Raw genomic sequence first — 22,346 nt, forward strand, 5'->3', positions numbered from 1 at the left:
AATATACTGAAGAAATTACCCCTATTTAAAGATGTGAAAATTACCGAACTATCAGTTTAATAAGTCACAGCTGCAAAATACTAACACGAATTCTTTACAGACGAATGGAAAAATTGGTAGAAGCCGACCTCGGGAAAGATCAGTTTGGATTCCGTAGAAATGTTGGTTCGCCGATGACATTGTAATTCTGTGAGAGTCAGCAAAAGACTTGGAAGAGCAGTTGAATGCAATGGACAGTGTCTTGAAAGGAGGATATAAAATGAACATCAACAAAAGCAAAACGAGGATAATGGAATGTAGTCGAATTAAGGCGGATGATGCTGAGGGAATTAGATTAGGAAATGAGACACTTAAAGTAGTGAAGGAGTTTTGCTATTTCGGGAGCAAAATAACTGATGATAGTCGAAGTAGAGAGGATATAAAATGTAGACTGGCAATGGCAAGGAAAGCGTTTCTGAAGAAGGGAAATTTGTTAACATCGAGTGTGGATTTAAGTGTCAGGAAGTCGTTTCTGAACATATTTGTAGGGAGTGTAGCCATGTATAGAAGTGAAACATGGAAGATAAATAGTTTGGACAAGAAGAGAATAGAAGCTTTCGAAATGTGGTGCTACAGAAGAATGCTGAAGATTAAATGGGTAGATCACATAACTAATGAGGAGATATTGAATAGAATTGGGGAGGAGTTTGTGGCACAACTTGAGAAGAAGAAGGGACCGGTTGGTAGGACATGTTCTGAGGCATCAAGGGATCACAAATTTAGCATTGAAGGGCAGCGTGGAGGGTAAAAATCGTAGAGGGAGACCAAGAGATGAATACACTAAGCAGATTCAGAAGGATGAAGGTTGCAGTAAGTACTGGGAGATGAAGAAGCTTGCACAGGATAGAGTAGCATGGAGAGCTGCATCAAACCACTCTTAGGACTGAAGACCACAACAACAACAACTGTGTATAGTCGCTTTGGCAACTGCAGTTCGGTTTTGGATGTTTCTCGATGACGGAGAAAGAGTTTTGAAAACAGTTAGCTGGCCATTCTAGATAAATTCCAAGAGAATATAAAGTTAAAATTTGAGCAATTTTCTACGATTGTCTGTTATTTAGATTTCGCCTCACACCCGATAATTGTGTGTATTTTCCTGTAAAATTAGGGTACCTTTGCACCTCTGTATCTCGGAAACGGATGAAGACGTCAAGAAAATTTTCAGCGATTTTCGAGATCAGGTTCTTAGGAATATATTGTAAAAATTTCAGCAACTTTTTGTGCATAGCCGTCTTGGAATCTGCGGCTCGCTTTTGGTATGAAAAAAGGGAAAAAATCTTTTTTGAGGTTTTACAAGGAACCATCTGTGGGGTAACGGTGCCTACATAGGTCCCCTAAGACCCACCGGCGACCACATCTAATGCAAAAAGAACCAAACGATTTGCTGTGTTTGCCTAAACAGGAGCAGGAGTGTAATATTAATCGTCACTGAGACGATGCTTCTGCTGGGTATAAAAATGGTCCCAAACACAAGGGCTATCCAAAACACTTCACCCTAACATCCTATCACTAACAGAACTCGAGGTATGAGCACCAGAAGAATTCCGCTGTTATGAGCGGCGCTTTGGGTCATATTAGGTAGAGATGGCTGTCGCATGCGTACCGATAAAACTGTCCTCTACTGAAAGCTTTATGCTGTGTCATATCAGAGTATTCGAGGTTCTCCTCGTTATTCTGTGGTACTAGGTGAAGTTTTCGATTACAATTTAAGCTTTAGCGATCGTCCATTGGTGGTGCTCCACACTCCCACCGTATTCGATTTCAATAATGAATAACCTATTTAAAATTACTCTAGGAACACATGCCATTGAAGTCATTCTTACGTATGAAATTAAAATCATCAGCCTGTTGGTGATGCACAAACATTATTCTGTACTTTTTGCTATGTGTGTAAGACGGGTCATAATTACACCTGGAAAATAAATGAGGCTTCAGCTTTGTGGGTAGAAGCGGGTTATATTCTGCTACCAGTTACTAATATGGGATACCACTCCACCTATTCATCAGATCTTTAGCCTACGAAATCTTCAGTGGAAGTGAACATCACATACTTACATGAGAAATGAGCTTTACCACGTCTCTACTCGAAGTGAGTGCTACCAAGTGGGAAAGACTCATGGGCAGACAGCATGTTGTACTTGGTAAGCCGCCTGTCACAGGGCGACGATGCCGCCCCCCTCCCCCCTGCACCCGGTTATGCTGACTGCTTCTAATATTTACTTCAGTTTTTGCTCAGGGTAAGATGTCCTCAAACAGATACAGCCAAAATTTCTAAACTTTGCAAAAATTGATACACCCATTCTATTTATAAGAACACCGTAACTAATACTAATATTGATTATGCTGCAATTTTTAGAAATAGTTAGGCATAATTTGTTTTTCCAGTAGAAACTCGGTTTTAGAGGTTAAAGAAAAATTTTCACAAACAGCACTTCCACACTGAAAATAAATGCGCGCACAGTTCTAGAACATCTGCAACATTTACGCAAATATTGACTATGTACCCACCAAATTTGTGCTACGTAGACAGAAAACGTTGCTCTATCTGATGAATGTTTCATTATTGGCACATTTGTAATATGGAGGTAATTATTAAGCCGTCAAAATAATTTTATTTATTTATTTTCTATTTTCTTTTAGTCTGTTATCTATATGGAATAAAAGAACGAATGCTGCACATGAATTGTAATGAATATAGAACGTAATATTTTAATGTAACTTCAAATGTTTTAATAGTAACTAAGCATTATGCCGTTTAAGGGGCGGGGGGATTTCTACATAGAATATCTACATACAAAGGAAAATAATAATAATAACTAAAAAAAGTCTACATGCTAGCATTTGGCCATTTGGCGCACAGATATGTGCTCATCTGGAATCCGGAAGGCATAGGATTTTATTGGCCCTCTGGCAGACGATTAACATGAAAGATTTACTTTTCATAGATTTTAATTTCAAGGTACCTATATACTTCATTTATTTTTACTTGTTGGTCATTTATTCTGAGCGTGGGATTTCTCATTCTTGGTAATGTTTCTTTTAGTAACACGTAAACTGTCTTGTGTGCTGCTTTCGTTAGTTTTGTTTCTACACAACAGTTATTTAGTTTTTCAAATGCTAGACAACTGTTCTCTTCTGCCGTAGTTCTTGTGTTATCAGATACTACAATTAGTACATTGTCTGCGTAGGCTATTCCGCCTCTGGTGTTCGTTATACTCCGAAGCTGGTTCAGTAATGGCTCTATGCCAACATCCCAGGACTCCAGACCAGGAACAGAGCTCTGTTGGCAGCCTTTGGTGATGTTTTTCACAATTTTCTTTCCAGGACATTGTAATTGCTCCTGCCAGTCTGTGCAGTTCATCTGTGTCTTTTGAACAGGACAGGCCTTCACAAACTATCAAACGCCTCAGCTATATTATTCATTATGCCTATAACAAACTTGTCGTTTGAGGTGTTCCAAACATTCATTGCGTGGCCCTCGGTGAATTTCCCTTTTCTGAAACCGTACTGCACGGTGCTCATCCCTACTAGGTGTCTGGGATTCCTCTCGAGGCAGCGCAGAAGATTTTCTTGTACTTTGGCTAGAGTATTTATAAAACAAATCGGCCTGCAAGATTTTTTGTTCTCTTGGGTGTTTGCCTTTCCCTTTTTTTAGTATAATGATATTCGAGATCTTCAAGATTTTGGGCACCCGACCCTGCAAAAGACATTCATTTAATAACACTGTTATATACAGCACAATTTGGTCCACCAGCTGATAAAACACTTCCGCCAGCATTCTATTAGATCCCTGTGCTTCCTTCTCCTTTGCCAACCTCACTTTTTCCTGGGCAAATGGAATCACAACGCTCTTATTCGTATGCTGCTCTTGTCATTCAAAGCGAAGGTACTGATAGTTCTCTCTGTTTTCCATCGCTGTATCGTACGGCAACGAAGTTCTAAGTACGTACTGCGCTGACATCTAACTGCCTGTCGCCATCGTGCCGTCGGAGAGTCTCAGGATTTATAATACAGTGGGAGATCGAATGTTGGTTGTTGCAAGTTTGTATAGAAAAACCCCAAAAATCTGTTACCACTTGGTCCTTAATGTACGCCTCTCATTATTCTTGTTTGAGTGTTCGATAGACACTCAGCCTTCTTTGTTGTTCTGTTTTCCCTAAGGATCATTAATAGCATCTCCTCGCCTGCCTTGACTGCCTTGATCTGCTTTTTAGGGACTGTAGGGTGGGACTCCAGGGAATTTACTTTGTGATAAGATCCTATAGACCAAACAGCTGAAGTCATCGGTCCCTAAGCTCACACACTACTTAAAGTAACTTACGCTAAGAATAACACACGCACCCATGCCCGAGGGAGGACTCGAACTTCCAACGGGGGGAGCAGCGCGAACCCTGAAAAGGTGCCTCAGACCGCGCGGCTATTCGCGGCTGCAGGGAATTTTAAACCCTTTTGGCTTCCTAGCAAATGTAGCTTGAATTCTCCTTTGAAAGTTCCCTATTCACTGTGCATAAACAGTATAGGCGCTCGGTCTGGATATTAGCTGGAGGTCGCCTTCCAACTGGCAATGTGGTCACTGACTTCCGAATTTCCAAGGGTGATATCTGCGTTTGTTGCCGTTCTTGCGTGATTTTGATAAGTAGGTGGATTGAGAGACCTACTCATGATGTGAAGGCCAAGTTATTGTATAGTGTTCTGAAGTCAGAGTCCTCTTTCATCCGTTACTGTATCATGCCACAATTTTGATTTTGCTTTTGCGTCCACTAGGAAAACGTGTCTGCCGTGTCGACCCAGTATTGCAGCTATTTTTAAGTTTTTTATATGTGGTTCCATCTTCTGACAGTGTTGAAAATACTGATTAGTTGTGTAAAATTTTCGGGTTCCCGGGTTCGATTCCCGGCGGGGTCAAGGATTTTCTCTGCCTCGTGATGACTGGGTGTTGTGTGATGTCCTTAGGTTAGTTAGGTTTAAGTAGTTCTAAGTTCTAGGGGACTGATGACCATAGATGTTAAGTCCTATAGTGCTCAGAGCCATTTTTGTGTAGAATTTTCCTAACGCAGTCGTTGTTTCTGTCGCCACCGCGTGCTCGTCACGGAGTTTGTCACCGTTATGTCTTCATCTGGCACCGCAGTCGCGCCCATTGGATGATAAGCTGATGTTATGATCTCTGCTGTAACTGCTATGAGGAGTAGTGGCCGATTTCTAGAATACGGCTCCTGTCCCCATAGTATGTGTAGGCCCAATTCTTTTAATGCTTTCCTCAGTTCTTGCGTCATCATGGCACTGCATATCGCATGTTTCTTTACAGTAGTTTGCAATGTGCCCACAGTCCTGAGAGCTATAGCATTTGATGACTGCAACGGAGTCATTCACAGTGGTTGATCTCAGTCCAACGTATACTCTTTCTGTGTAACCAGTTGTGCTCTGACTTTTGGATTTACTTCCAGCGCACAATTTAATGCCAGCTTCTCCCGCGCAACTGTTTTAAACCTGACTTTTGTTTCTTCGAAAATCTGCTTCCCATCTGTTGTTCCCATCAAGTTCTGTTCAATATAATCCTTAAATAAGACACACTCCATTCAAAATATGATAAATTTCATTCCTAGAACTGATACATTGACGCCTACTGCCCAGCCATCAGCAACACAGCGGTGTATCGCGGGTTGCCGCCCTTCCCAGACACCGGCAACACAACTGCGGGAGAGCACACCTCTACCAGTAAATTCTTTGCTGAAAAATAAAAATATCCAAAAGTAAAGGAGTAGTCCAGATTTAGGAGAGCCAGAAAGCTATGCCTGTGACCAAAGCTGTGGCAAATACACGATAAAAAGGAAACTCAGGAGACTGATTAGAATTACATCTCTTTGAAGAGTGACGACAGCATAGATATCGTGGATCTCTTTGAGGACTGATCGTGCACATGCAGGAGGGGATGATAGTGTCTTGGCTAAAATTCGACGAGTCAAGAGGAATTAATACAATTACAGATATGTCTGCCCCATACAAAAAATGATATTGAAGTTTCTAAAGCATGTGCACAAGAAAAAAATAGTTTTTCAGTTAAGTGAAAGACATTTGTTTTATTAATAAGAGTGACGTGATAGGGAACCTGTCATGTTGCTACGTTGCTACTGCATTGGGAAATGTCAAACGAGGAATCTGATTCGTGTTTAACTGAACTGTTGAGGTTCATGTAAGAAAATAAAACAGTTCAAATGGCTCTGAGCACTATGGGACTCAACTCCTGAGGTCATTAGTCCCCTAGAACTTAGAACTAGTTAAACCTAACTAACCTAAGGACATCACAAACATCCATGCCCGAGGCAGGATTCGAACCTGCGACCGTAGCGGTCTTGTAGTTCCAGACTGCAGCGCCTTTAACCGCACGGCCACTTCGGCCGGCAATAAAACAGTGATTGACTTTTGTGTATCTCTTATTTTTGTGTTAGTGTCACTTTATTAAGTACAACTGTAACAGTTCCTACCCATTGCTGATTGCCTTTATAGTACAAAGTATGAAAAAGAAATAAAATTCTGTAGTTCACTCTAACGTATGTTTCATGCCATAAATATACTAAAAATGTCCCCCACAGAAAAGTGTTAGTTGCACATATTTACCTACTGAGTGCTCTCAATCTCGTTTTTAAGACATCAACCTGCTATCTTCAGAGTACCTAGCAATATGACGTGTGTATCATATTTTGGACAAGTTTTATGGTACTTAAGAATTTCAGTCTACAGAATGATACACGGATTTTTTTTTTCCAGCCTACATTTGTAGGTTTAAAGAATTAAATACACTGAAGTGACCAAAATCATGAGATATCTTCTAATATCGTGTCGAACCACCTTTTTCCGGGCTTAGTGGAGCAACTCCATGCATGATGGGACCCACAAGTCATTGGAAGTCCCCGAGAGGAGCATTGAGCCATGCTGTTTCCGTAGCCGTCCATAATTGCGAAACTGTTGCCGATGCAGTATTTTGTGCGCCAACTGGCCTCTCGATTATATCCCATAAATATTCGATGCGTGGCCAGATCATTCGCTCAGATTGTCCAGAATGTTCTTCAAACCAATCGCGGGAAATTGTGGCCTGGTGACACGGCGCGTTGTCATCCATAAAAATTCCATCGTTGTTTGGAAACATGAAGTTCATGAATGGCTGCAAGTGGTCTCCAAGTACCCGAAGACAACTTTCTCCAGTCAATCATCGGTTCAATTGGACCAGAGCACCGAGACAAATTTTGTGATTTTGTATCGTATTTAGATCACCTTACCCTATATTAATTTCCTGGCGCTTCTATTTATCTCTTATAAACCTTACTTATAACAGTTGCTATATGACTATAATTACTTGTTTTCTGAATTGCTGATACATTGTCTGACACCATTATAACTAAAGTTTATAAGAGCGAAATAAAATTGTCAGATCGAGACAGGAAATAAATGTAAGGTAAGTTCATCTAAATATGATACATCTACATCTACATCTACATACATACTCCGCAATCCACCATACGGTACGTGGCGGAGGGTACCTCGTACCACAACTAGCATCTTCTCTCCCTGTTCCACTCCCAAACAGAACGAAGGAAAAATGACTGCCTATATGCCTCTGTACAATCCCTAACCTCTCTTATCTTATCTTTGTGGTCTTTCCGCGAAATATAAGTTGGCGGCAGTAAAATTGTACTGCAGTCAGCCTCAAATGCTGGTTCTCTAAATTTCCTCAGTAGCGATTCACGAAAAGAACGCCTCCTTTCCTCTGGAGACACCCACCCGAGTTTCTGAAGCATTCCCGTAACACTCGCGTGATGATCAAATCTACCAGTAACAATTCTAGCAGCCCGCCTCTGAATTGCTTCTATGTCCTCCCTCAATCCGACCTGATAGGGATCCCAAACGTTCGAGCAGTACTCAAGAATAGGTCGTATTAGTGTTTTATAAGCGGTCTCCTTTACAGATGAATCACATCTTCCCAAAATTCTACCAATGAATGGAAGACGACTGTCCGCCTTCTCCACAACTGCCATTACATGCTTGTCCCACTTCATATCGCTCTGCAATGTTACGCCCAAATATTTAATCGACGTGTCTGTCATTCAACGACGACACCTTCCCTTACACCACAGCATCATCAGCAATCAGCCGCACATTGCAATCCACCCTATCCAAAAGATCATGTATGTAGATAGAAAACAACAGCGGACCTACCACACTTCCCTGGGGCACTCCAGATGATACCCTCACCTCCGATGAACGCTCACCATCGAGGACAACGTGCTGGGTTCTATTACTTAAGAAGTCTTCGAGCCACTCACTTATTTGGGAACCAATCCCATATGCTCGTACCTTAGTTAGGAGTCTGCAGTGGGGCACCGAGTCAAACGCTTCCCGGAAGTCAAGGAATATGGCATCCGTCTGATACCCTTCATCCATGGTTCGCAAGATATCATGTGAAAAAAGGGCGAGTAGCGTTGCATGGACAGCAACTTCATTGTCTCAAGGAAATTCATCATATTCGAACTGAGAATATGTTCGAGAATCCTGCAACAAGCCGATGTTAAGGATATTGGTCTGTAATTTTGAGGATCCGTCCTTCTACCCTTCTTATGTACAGTCGTCACCTGCGCTTTCTTCCAGTCGCTCGGAACTTTACGTTGGGCAAGAGATTCGCGATAAATGCAAACTAAGTAAGAGCCAATGCAGTAGAGTACTCTCTGTAAAACCGAATTGGAATCCCATCAGGACCTGGCGATTTATTTATTTTCAACCTATTCAGCTGCTTCACAACTCCAGGGATGTCTATCACTATGTCCTCCATACGGGAATCTGTACGAGACTCAAACGGAGGTATGTTTGTACCATCGTCCTGAGTGAAAGATTTCTCAAATGCTAAATTTAAAATTTTAGCTTTCGTTTTGCTGCCTTCCGTTGCCAGGCCAGACTGATCAGTGAGTGACTGGATGGAAGGCTTCGACCCGCTTACCGATTTTACGTAAGACCAGAATTTCCTTGGGTTTTGAGCAAGAGCTTTTGCTAAGGTATGACGGTGGTAGTGGTTGTATGCTTCGCGCATCGCTCTTTTTACAGCAGCACGAATCTCTACTAACTTTTGCCTGTCCTCATTCTCCCGATCTTTCTTGTACCGCGAGTGCAACTGTCTTTGCTTCCTGAGCATTCTCCGAATTGTGCTGTTAAACCACGGTGGGTCTTTTCCGTCCGTAACCCACTTTTTCGGCACATACAAAATTTGTCTGATTTTTTAAAGCAAAACAGCATATGTCATATGGGCCAGATAATTCCGTGAGCATCGTCAGGTGTCGCTGCCGCTTCCCGAGACCCATCGGTGCCTGTGTTTCGGCCCCCTGCGTTGGCAGGGTCCGCTAAACAGCCGCGGGGTCCTTTATGTATAAGCGACACCGCTCGCACGCGGCACTCACTCCGTGCAGCATACGTACAACGCAGCGCACAAATTCTAAGTCGCTGTCAATTTATTTTTATTTATTTTATTTATTTTTTATTTATTTTATTTATTTTATTTATTTTAGCCGTTGCAACGCCTTATTTTCTCTATAAGCAGATACACAAGCACAAAGCACACACATTTACATATTCGATACTTTTAGTCTTCTGTCTTCTTCATCAAACTTTTCTCCTACCTCATACATTTAACATATTTCACACGTGTTTCTACGGACCATCGACATACACAAGCGGTCATAAGGGAACTGCCGTGCAGCACCAACGTCTTTCAGCAGGAACGCCGTGCTCCTGGATACAAGTAAGCGATTCGCTATTGTCTGCCAGTCAAAATGGTTCAAATGGCTCTGAGCACTATGGGACTTAACTTCTGAGGTCATCAATCCCCTAGAACTTAGAACTACTTAAACCTCACTAACCTAAGGACATCACACACATCCATGCCCGAGGCAGGATTCGAACCTGCGACCGTAGCGGTCGCGTGGTTCCAGACTGTAGCGCCTAGAACCGCTCGGCCACCTCGGCCGGCGTCTGACAGTCACCTGATAGAGTACTGCAGACAGTAAATAGCCTCCCTTGTAGCCACCGCTCCACAGGCGTATTGATTTTGTACGTTCAGGAAAGTGACATCGATTGTGACGTGTCAGCATAAATAGGACGGTATACAGAGAAGATGTAACACCTCGGTTCAGTTTACAGTGATGAAAGCTACAGAAAGAATAATTTGAAATTAAGAATAGTATTTTTAGAGTGGAAAATAGTGTAGAATCAGAGTTCAGTAATTGCAGATCAATATTATAGTATATCAGCAAGTAGTTTAACGTCTAAGTACAGCAAAGCCTTGGAAGCTTCGTCATGGAGAAGGCAGTGACGTTAAACTCTTGTGATGAAAAACCCATAAAAAGGCCTGATCGTCATTATTTCCGCCTTTTTCCTTGATTGTTTCGTTAAAGGACGGGGAACCCGTGTCAGTCAGCGAGACAATAATTAGATTGGACTTTATCGTGTTACGATTCACGATAAACTGTTAGAATATTACGGAGATTAAAAGTGATGTAGTGTACGATCTCTGACTGTTGGTAGCAACGGAGTATTAAGGGGATTTTAGGACTTTAGTGCTAGATTGGAACTTTACGGACATATAGACGACAGAAACTCAAATCATCTGCTGATACAAGTGAATTCAGAGGTACCGGTGTTCAGATATTAACGTGTGGACTTTTGAAAGTGTCGTGTGCCATTAGTTGCGAATCTGGACGTAGAGCGCGTGCATATCGGCATTTGCGGACTATTTAGATTCCTCCAGGCTAGGAAGCTTTTAAATAGACCATCATCCATCACCATCTTAATCCTTGAATATTGAGTGAAAGTGAAATACAAGACTGTTGTACTTATTTCATATACCTAGTACTAATCAGTGAAGGTTTTACGGAACCATAGCTATTCAGCAGTAAGTCAGCACCATCTAGCGGAAAGCGTAGGCATTAACTAACACGCTAACTGAAGTGAACGTTTACGTAATTTACGGACTGCTTAATATGAACTTTTGCGACTCTTTGACGTCCCCACTCCCTCCGAAAGGTGGGAGAGTTTTAGCCGGGAAAATTACTAAATAAAAGCGATATTTACAAGACTCGCAGAAATAGCAAAACACAAGGCCCGCACCTCATCGGAGAGTCGTCGCTGTCACGTCGAGAAGTAAAGCCGGAAAACCTACCGACGATACGTATCTACGAGCGGATGTCGACGTGGAGTACCTAAAAGGGGAACCACAATAGAGTTGGGGATGCTTCAAAGACCATCTCTAGACAGTTGCTGGTTAGTCGCTCTAATAACGACCGCTGCAAAGACAGTCGGAACGTCCATTTTGCGAGGGATATTACGTAATTGCAACGTGGTGTGTTCTTGTCCCACAATGATTTTATTCAAAATGCTTAGGTACTGTCTGTGATGCAGACAGGTGCTGTTAGCTGGAGCAAATGACAAGGACAAAATTTGAAAGTGATAAAAGTTCACTAAATTGCCTTTATAATCTCTGCAGGAAGATATCTGGAAGGCAGGGTTGCCTGCTGCGGGTAGCAGAGGTGGGCGGGAGCGGTATCAGCGGCAAAGACACGAGCCTTATCCCGAGGCGCGGATGGGAAGGGGGAGGGTGGAGGAGGGAAGGGGCAGAGTAAGGGGGGAGAGGGCGGCAGGAGGCAGTCGGCAGGGGCGCTTATCTCGCGACGCCGCGGGCCACACGTGGGAGCGCCGGCCTGCCTGCCACCTCTTCTAAGGCTCTCTCGCTTCTTGTCGTATCAAGCCAGGATAGCGAGCGCCGTCTGCTGGACTCTGCAGGTCGCACTTTGACGACATCTGCGCCGGAACTCCCGCCTCTCGAACAGTTTACTTTTACTCGATTCCGTTTTCGAGCAGTTATGATCGTCACAAGGAGAGTAATTTAGGATGGAAATATTGACTCGACAACGTGAAATAAGAACTGAATTTTAATGCAGTTTCTAAATATGGCCGCTGCAGCGATGAGGTGGGCTATCTGCGCATGCGCGCTGGTCATCTGTTTACACCGGCTACCCACAAACACCAAAGCTGAAAAGTTTTTTCTGTGTTTAGGTGTGTTTATACTCATTTAAAATTAATTAAAAGCCCTCGAATCTGAAATATATGCATTGATTCGTTTCATGTGTGCAAAATGCGTAAGAGAAGTCTTCATTAATTGGGGAGATAGTCAGGTTTATGAAACTCTCGCCAGTACCTCGTCTCCTACCTTCCAAACTTTACAGAGGCTCTCCTGCGAACCTTGCAGAACTAGCACTCCTGAAAGAAAGGATATTGCGGAGACATGGCTTAGCCACAGCCTGGGGGATGTTTCCAGAATGAGATTTTCACTCTGCAGCGGAGTGTGCGCTGATATGAAAATCTCATTCTGGAAACATCCCCCAGTCTGTGGCTAAGCCAAGTCTCCGCAATATCCTTTCTTTCAGGAGTGCTAGTTCTGCAAGTTTCGCAGGAGAGCTTCTGTAAAGTTTGTAAGGTAGGAGACGAAGTACTGGCAGAAGTAAAGCCGTGAGGACGGGGCGTGAGTCATGCTTGGGTAGCTCACATGGTAGAGCACTTGCCCGCGAAAGGCAAAGGTCCCGAGTTCGAGTCTCGGTCCGACACACAGTTTTAATCTGCCGGAAAGTTTCATATTAGCACACATTCCGCTGCAGAGTGAAAATCTCATTCTAGTTAGGTTTATGCTATGCTGTGAGCGATTGAACAGTAAGAAAAGCGGTTAAAGTGTTTAATCACAGCCGTGCTACTGTTCATGTTTTATATATATACACTTATAGTTTAATAAGATCGTAGTATGTAATCTCTCTTCCTCTTTACCCTTAGGTCTGTTACTGTGAACCATGTTTAAAGTACCTCTTACTGTTGAAATATGTTTGTTCAGTATTTATACTCCCTTATTTTTAATTTTCTTTAGTTTTAAATATAGGATGTCTCACATAATACAGCACACCTCAAGTACCGGTTAATTGTCTCCAGTCGAATTGCTTGTGAAGTGGCAAAACTGTCTCGAAATGCCCATGGTCACAACTTCCAGCATCTCTTATAAGCAACGAACTGCATGTTTTCTAGAGTTACTACTAAGTTAGTTCACTGTTACTTGAATCTTGGGCTTGAGACGTGTTGGCGTTCTGTGGGACACACTATTTTAGGCTACTAATATAAACTATTTTTAATATTATTATTATTATTTACTATTACTGTTACTATTATTAGTATTACTTGCGAAAAACCTATTAAGACTACGCAAATAACTGAGAGGTGGACATTTTCCTTCCTTTGTGCCCTTATTTATTTCATTTCCATCTTTTGGGCCTCCTTTGTCTCTTCAGACCTTGTTCTTCAGTTCTTCTTTATTTTTTCTCCTTGGTCAACTTGCCGTTTGTGAATTTTGGACCTGATGATTTTTCTGTTTCGGACATCTTATGGCGTAATTACTTCCACTTTCAGATCAATTTTGGTCTCACCAATCCATTTCATTGTGTCCATTTTGGCTTTACTCCTGTTATCAAAGAATTCAACTATTTATTTTGTTAAGTCCATATGAATTCATTCTTTTTATGCTTCCATAGAATTTTAACCTTTTTTCTAATGTCGCTGTGGATATTTCTGTATTGTTCTATTTTCTGTTGTCTACAAGTCAGGCCAACTATTTGTTTTGTTAAGTCGATATGGGTTCAATCTCTTTATGCTTCCATACAGTTTTAACCTGTTTTTCTGATGTCATTGTCAATATGTCCGTATTGTTCTATTTTCTCTTGTCTACAAGTCTTGGGTCTAGAAATTTTCTTACAATTTTAGCTGTTACAATTTTAGATGTTTTCAGTTTCTCATTTCCTGTTAAAAGTTAGTGTTTCTGATCCACGGAGGCATTCTGGTTTATTTAATGCATTGCTCCCTTTTTTGCGCTTTGAGATGCATTTCTTGTTGTGGGTATTTCTGATAACTAGATTTGGTATCTAATTTCGTTTTCTTTTATTTCGATTTAATTTTTCTGAATGGTTTCGCCGATACGTTTAAACTGTGGAACTCATTTCATTTCATGAAATATGTTCGTAACTGCAGAATCTTTCTGCCAACAGCTACATTAGGTATGAAGATATTACATATTGGTGGCACATGAAAATTTGTTCCGGATCAAGACGCGGACTCGGATTTCCCTCTTGTCTTGAACGGTCATCTGAACCACTTTGGCTATCCGAGCACGTTCCCTGGACCGACCCAAACTTCAGTATGTCATACTGTCCACTGGAAGCGTGCTTGAACAGCCTATATGGTGACAGCGACCGCTCGTGACAAGTGGGAAATTCTGGTTCGAGCCCCATTTCGGAACAAATTTTCATGTGTCGCCAACAGGTAATACCTTCATACTTAATGCAGCTAATGTCGGAAAGTTTCCGCAACAACGAATAAACTTCACAAACTTAGTTACAGCTATTTCTTCAGACATTGTTAAGGAATCGTTTAATTCTGCCAATATTATCAGTGGATTATGGTGCTCGTTTATCGTAGGTCACGTATTCTGTCTTTCCAAAAGATATCTGCCCACCAACTTTTTCTGCAGTTTCTTTCAAGAACTCGGTCTGAGTTTGGGCTGATGAAGTGTCTAAATGGTTGATTGGACAACTATGAGGACTGATTTCTGTCTGTGTCACTCTTGTATCACTTTCTCAAGACCGCAGCTGAAAAGTAATGGAGACTGCCCAAGTCCTTGATTTACTACCGTTTTGATTTCGAGAAGCTCTGAGGTATCCTTCATAAATTTGACCTTGGACATTGTCTGTTTTATGTTTACAAGTGTTTTCAGATCCAGACCGTTATTCGCAGTCAACAGAGACATAGACGTTTTGGAAATAAAAAAATGTGCAGAATAAATTTTTGCTACGAATTCTCTGATGGGTTCACGATATGCTCTGGGCACGAACGACCTGGACTGAATCGTGTCATATTCTCCGGTTTCTTGTTCAAGTTGTTTCTCTGTTCTACCGAGGAGACATTTTTTAGAATTTTGTATGCAGCTAATATTCCTGAGATCCAACTCCTTTGGCTATATAAACAATAGGGTAGATGTTAGAAAGTCAGCCGCTCCTATCACTTTTTCTTTAGTGCCAATGAACTGCAGAATGTTAACACCCGAATATAGATCTGACATTGTCATTCATGTGCGTTGTTCAACTCTGACACATGATGTTTTCACTTAATTTTAATCAATTACTTGTAACATAATTTTTTCAAAGTCTGTCATTTAAAATTCACATGAGCTGGATGAGTTTCTTAGGCTGTTGTAAGTTTCATGAATCATTTTCTAATAACAACACTGAGTCTCCTTCGATATCGCATTTTGAAAGATTAGTGATGACATCAGCTATTAGCTATTAGTTAAAGGCTATAAAATCTGGCAATGCGTTACTCGATATACTCTCCCGGATAGCTGAGTGTGTTTAAGTGTCACTTCCGGGACGGGGAAGTGCTCCGGCTCCGGATCGAATCAGCCCTGCGAGTTAACGAAGTGGGTCGTTGTGCCAACCAGCCGGGATGTGGATTTTAGGCGGTTTCCCACATTCCACTAGATGAATACACGGCTGGTACCCCAGTCCCGCCTCAGTTACACGATTCGCAAACATTTAGAAAACTTTCGCTCGCTTTTGCAAAAATCACACTACACGCAGACATTTGGAGTACACGTATTCCGTCACGGTGGGTAACGGCCATCCCTGAAACTAACCACGCGAAATTCATTCGTAACAATGTGACCCTGATCAGATGCGGTACGAAGGGATAAGAAAAAGAAGAAGTAAATTCGCATTCGAGCTCTGTACAGGATCTAAACTTTTCTTCCTTTTTATTCTCTGCCTGACCGCTATATCTTTTGATGTACGTTGTAATTAGGACTAGAAATGCCATTTTTACAGTTTGAATCGATGCGAATATGGACACTATAGTCTGTCATCAATCAGGTATTTCTTTAATAATTAAAATCATGAGCGAGCTTTTATTGTAATAAAAATCTTTAGTTGCTGACATTTGGGCTTGTGTACTGGTATTCTCAATTTCTTTCTGTGAGATGTAAGTACTTACACCCTAGAACTTCCGTTCTCGTGATACATGCTACGTGTCCCAATCCATGCCTAACCCTGCATTTTTACCTCCCTTCCACAGGCATATAAACTGTTCCTGGGTACCACAGCATATTTTCCACACAGCTAATTGTGAAAATTTTCAGTATACTTATCTCCTTAGCTATGTCGCTAACAATTTATGGGACACGAAGTCATTCTTGTAATGAAAGAAACCGTGATTAATAGCGTCACGACAAAGTTGTCCCCTCTGTTGCTAAAGAAGGATTCCCGTTTCAAATACAGCAACAGTGCTTTTCCGAAGGTTAATGTTACAGGTAACCATTCTTCTCGTGGCTTTGAGGCTGCGAATCTACAGCACTTTTTGAACGCTGTACGGGGTTAAGTTCGTTAAAGCTGTTCCCTTTAGCACTCAGAGGTGAATATTTTTCTTGCTGGGTAACTTTAAAAGTTACGAACATCTTTGACTTTCTAATTCATTCCAACTTTGACTGTCGTTAAGCAATTCGTCAGCTTCGGCGCGCTAAGAACTTCAGCTAACTTTTCTGGTTTTTTTTGCTCGTCGAATTACTCTCAGAAATCAGCACGCCATTTGCGACTTTGTGCCCAAGAGGAAAGCTGATCCTCTCATTGTTTTTCTGCGCCGGTCACTAGTCCTCTTTGTTAAACCTCCCAAGCAGGGCAGATCTGAAATTCCTGCAAGTCTTCTGTCGCGGACGTACTTGTTAAGCTGGCGTGGTGTGCTGTTTACGGTCTTGCAGCAGGTCGCAGGTCGGTGCTGCGGTCGCTGTAATTAGAGCGCCGTAAAAGCACACTGAGTAGGCCGTAATCAAGCGCGAGGTTAACAGAGTAGGCGGCGCTGCTACTTAATCTCGCCTGCACCTGCGTTTGTACTCGCTTAGTCCCGCTGAGCTGCGTTAGCTTTCTCGAACTAACCAACAAGGGACTGTCCGGACTTTGAAGTTGCCAACGAACAAAAGCACAATAGAACACACATACAACTCATGTTACATACGCTTAACGCTAAAGTGGAGCGGGATGACACATATCCGATTGTACGCTGACATGCACAGCAAAGAGAGGAAGTGGCTCGTGGAATTTTGCACCTGTAACACAACAGTTACTGACTCCCGTACAGTCCGATCCAGCGAGAAGAGTGTTTAGGGTAGTACTGACAGGTTCAGCTTCGGAATTAGTTATACGTGTGTTCTATGAACATTGTTAGTTTTCTGTATGAGAAAGTGTGTGTGTGTGTGTGTGTGTGTGTGTGTGTGTGTGTGTGTGTGTGTGTGTGTATGTTCTGTAAACCTGAACAACGCAAAAGCTGTACTTAGAAAACGCCACGTGCTAAAACGAATCACCAAAGCTATATGAAACTGTATAAATGTATTTGAACTAACATTTATCAAATTAATCAGAAAATGTAAAACTATGTTAATTGTAAATTTGTGGTAAGATCTTAAGGGACCAAACTGCTTAGGTCATCGGTCTCTAAGCTTAAACACTACTTAATCTAACTTAAACTAACCTACGCTATGGACAACACACACACCCATGCCCGAGGGAGGGCTCGAACCTCCGACGGGGAAAACTATGTTAAATCAGCTGTGCTGTGTGAGCTGTGGTGGGGTTGCTGGCGTCGACTTTCGAATTCCTGGCCCCACTAGCGCGCCTGTCGTGTGATGTCCCTCTGGTTTGAGGCCACCAAGATCTTTGCTCGAGGTTGTTGATGGGGACGGGGTGTGTTGTGCCGTGGCGAGTTACGGAGTGGTAACGGAGCGACGGGGACGGTTTAAGACGTCCGCCCGGCGAGTAAGGTGAGTACTTACGCAGGCGTCTTGGGCATGGAGTTCGGCGAGTGGTTCTTTGGCATATTTGTGGGCCGATCTGAATCCGTGGTTGACTTCGAGTGCCGTCTTCGTGCGTAGCCTAGCCAGCAAGCTCTGGGACGCAACACACCGATAAAGTGTTGAAGCCAGTTTCCCTGTGCTGAATTCTGGGCCCCCTTTGGAACCGACAAACTTCACCTTTGATTTGTGAACTTCAGTTCAGTTTTGGATTTTGAGGTCTTAACCGTTGATTTCTTATTGATACATATTGGTCTGCTGCGGTCATTGTGATTTCTTAGCTGATCTCTTTAACCACCAATTGGTTCCTTGAATTTCGGCTGTTGTCTGCTTTTCCTGAATCGATATTGGCCTTGGTTATTTGTTAACAGGATATCTAAACTGAATGAGCCAATTGCGTTTACTGAGCCGGAGCGATAACGTATATGTGCTGTGCTGTGGTCGGTCCCTCCCCCACCTCCCCCCCCACCCCCCCCCCCCCACCCCCGCCGTCATCACGCAGTACCTAGATGGTTGGGTTTTAGCCGACCTCCCCGCCAAACGTCTTCGAACACCAGATAAGTACCTTTCTCTCGTAATACGGCCGGGTGCCGGTTTCGATTACCTTCGAACTTTGCAGACGTCATCGCTCCGTTAATTATATTGACTTAGGAAGTGCCTGTGTCTCAAAATTTGCAATTGCTGAGACTATGTAATTGGGTTTGGCAGTCTAATTTTCTTTGGTGCGTTTCGCCGTCGTTGTAGAGGCGGTATCTTGCAGTGACGCCGGTATATCATTTCGCTAATTATTATTGCTTTGACGTAATTAACCTTGCTGTGTTAATATCTCTTTTGCCGGTCTGTACCCAATGAATAGGCCCTTGGAAGGCCGGTCCTTTCGTCGTAACCTTTCTTGGCCTTCCAATTTGGTTTAGTCTTTTGTTCCTCGCATATAAGCCTTCTGGTGCACCTCTTGTGAGGACGCAATTCAAATTCTTGATTACTTAATTGAAGCAGTTATTCCCGAAGACCTACCTGTTTTCTGTTTGGTAGTCTTACTTAACTGAAGCTATTATTAAAGTAGCCCTGCTTCTTTCCTATTTGGTAATTTCATTAAACTGAAGCTGTTATAACTGAAGGCTTGCCTGTTTTGTATTTAGTAATTTTACGTAACTGATGCTATTATTATTGGAGATCTGCCTATTTCCTGTTTAGTAATTTTACTTAACTGAAGCAGTTATTATTGAAGGCCTGCCTATGGCCTCTTAATTAAGTTAAGAGCTATTTCATAATTTGTGTTAGCTGAAACTGTTATTAATCAAGACGTACCTGATTTTATTACCCTGTTATTTAAATCTGATATCTTACTCAATCTATGTTGTAATTAACTGAAATCATGATTGCCAAAGACCTACCTGTTTCAAAAGTACTTATGTTAATAACTGTAGGTACATGGGTCCTAACCTTTCGCCTCACATCACTTAATACATAATTGTAGGTACATGGGTCCTAACCTTTCGCCTTACATCACTTTATCCACAATTGTAGGTACATGGGTCCCAATCTTTCGCCTTACATCACTTTATCCATAATTGTCGGTACATGGGTGCTAACCTTTCGCCTTACATCACTTTATCCACAACTGTAGGTACATGGGTCTTAACCTTTCGCCTTACATCACTTTACCCACAATTGTACGTACATGGATCCTAACCTTTCGCCTCACATCACTTTATGCACAATTGTAGGTACATGGGTCCTAACCTTTCGCCTTACATCACTTTATCCACAATTGTAGGTACATGGGTCCCAATCTTTCGCCTTACATCACTTTACCCATAATTGTAGGTACATGGGTCCCAATCTTTCGCCTTACATCACTTTATCCATAATTGTAGGTACATGGGTCCTACCCTTCGCCTTACATCACTTTATCCATAATTGTAGGTACATGGGTGCTAACCTTTCGCCTTACATCACTTTATCCACAATTGTAGGTACATGGGTCCTAACCTTTCGCCTTACATCACTTTACCCACAATTGTAGGTACATGGATCCTAACCTTTCGCCTCACATCACTTTATGCATAATTGTAGGTACATGGGTCCCAATCTTTCGCCTTACATCACTTTATCCATAATTGTCGGTACATGGGTGCTAACCTTTCGCCTTACATCACTTTATCCACAATTGTAGGTACATGGGTCCTAACCTTTCGCTTTACATCACTTTACCCACAATTGTAGGTACATGGATCCTAACCTTTCGCCTCACATCACTTTATGCATAATTGTAGGTACATGGGTCCTAACCTTTCGCCTTACATCACTTTATCCACAATTGTAGGTACATGGGTCCCAATCTTTCGCCTTACATCACTTTACCCATAATTGTAGGTACATGGGTCCCAATCTTTCGCCTTACATCACTTTATCCATAATTGTAGGTACATGGGTCCTACCCTTCGCCTTACATCACTTTATCCACAATTGTAGGTACATGGGTCCCAATCTTTCGCCTTACATCACTTTACCCATAATTGTAGGTACATGGGTCCCAATCTTTCGCCTTACATCACTTTATCCATAATTGTAGGTACATGGGTCCTACCTACCCTTCGCCTTACATCACTTTATCCATAATTGTAGGTACATGGGTCCTCACTTTTCACCTCACATCACTTTATCCATAATTTGAGGTTTCACTGTGTTCACTGAGGTGACAATAACCGTGGGATACCTCCTAACGTCGTGTCGGTCCTCCTTATGTCCGGCTTAGTACAGCATCTCGAGTGGCATGGACTCAAAAAGTTCCCTGCAGAAATATTGAGCCATGCTGCCTCTATAGCCGTCCGTAACTACAGAAGTTGCCCGTGCAGGATTTTTTACACCAACTAACCTCTCAATTATGTCCCATATATGTTCGATAGGATTCATGTCGGGAACTCTGGGTGGCCAGATCATTTGCTCGAACTGTTCAGAATGTTCTTCAAGCCATTCGCGAATAGTTTTGCCCGGTGACATGGCACATAAAAACTCCATTGTTGAATGGCTGCAAATGATCTCCAAGTAGCTGAACATAATCATTTTTCAGTTGTTGATAGATTCAGTTGGAGCAGAGGATCCAGTCCGCTCCACCATTATGGTACCACCGTCAGCATGCACAGTTCCTCGTTAACAACCTTTGTGGGGTCTGCGCTACTCTGGAACCCTACCATGAACTCCTACCAATTGAAATCGGGACTCATCTGAGCAGGCAGCGATTTTCCGGTCGTCTAGGGTCCAACCGATATGGTCATGGGTGCAGGAGAGGCGCAGCAGGCGATATCGTTCCGTTAGCAAATGACACTCCTGTCGATTGTCTGCTGCCATAACCCATTAACGTCACATCTCGCCTCACTGTCCTAACGGATAAGTTAGACGTACGTCCCACATTGATATCTGCGGTTATTTCACACAGTGTTGCTTGTCTGTTAGTACTGACAACTCTACGCAAACGAAGCTGCAATCTTCCCGGGTTAGATTCCCGGCGGGGTCAGGGATTTTCTCTGCCTCGTGATGACTGGGTGTTGTGTGCTGTCGTTAGGTTAGTTAGGTTTAAGTAGTTCTAAGTTCTAGGGGACTGATGACCATAGATGTTAAGTCCCATAGTGCTCAGAGCCATTTGAACCATTTTTGAAGCTGCAATCGTTCGTTAAGTGAAGGCCGTTGGCCGCGCGTTATCCATGTCGAGAGGTAATGCCTGAAATTTGGTATTATCGGCACAGTCTTCACACGGTGGATCTAGGAATATTGAATTCGCTAACGATTTCCGAAATGGAATGTCCCATGCGTCTAGCTCCAAATACCGTTTCGCTTCCAAAGCATGTTGATTCTCATGTGGCAATAATCACGTCGGAACCTTTTTTATATGAATCACGTGAGTACAAATGACAGCTCCACCAATGCACCGCCTTTTCATACCTTGTGTACGCGGTACTACAGCCATCTGTACATGTGCATATTGCTGTCCCATGACTTTTGACATCTCAGTGTTTATTGTGCCAGTGCTATAAAGCTTGATGCCCCAATACGTGACATGAAATTTCACCACACAAAACTAAAAGAATAAAAATGCTTCATAAACCTGCGAAATATTCCCTGTGATTCTACTTAAGAAACTGACTAAATAAAACTCCAAAAACTAGATAATACACACGCGAATGTATCACTACATTGTAAGAATAAATCTGTCTTCATAAGAAATGAAATCTAAACTGAATTACCTAAACTGAAACTGGTAATTTTGAACACACACACATACACACACACACACACACACACACACACACACACATATTGATCCTGAAGTGAACGTAATGTATTGCTTGAA

This window comes from Schistocerca piceifrons, chromosome 1 (genome assembly GCF_021461385.2).
Source record: "Schistocerca piceifrons isolate TAMUIC-IGC-003096 chromosome 1, iqSchPice1.1, whole genome shotgun sequence".
Lineage (NCBI taxonomy): Eukaryota > Metazoa > Arthropoda > Insecta > Orthoptera > Acrididae > Schistocerca > Schistocerca piceifrons.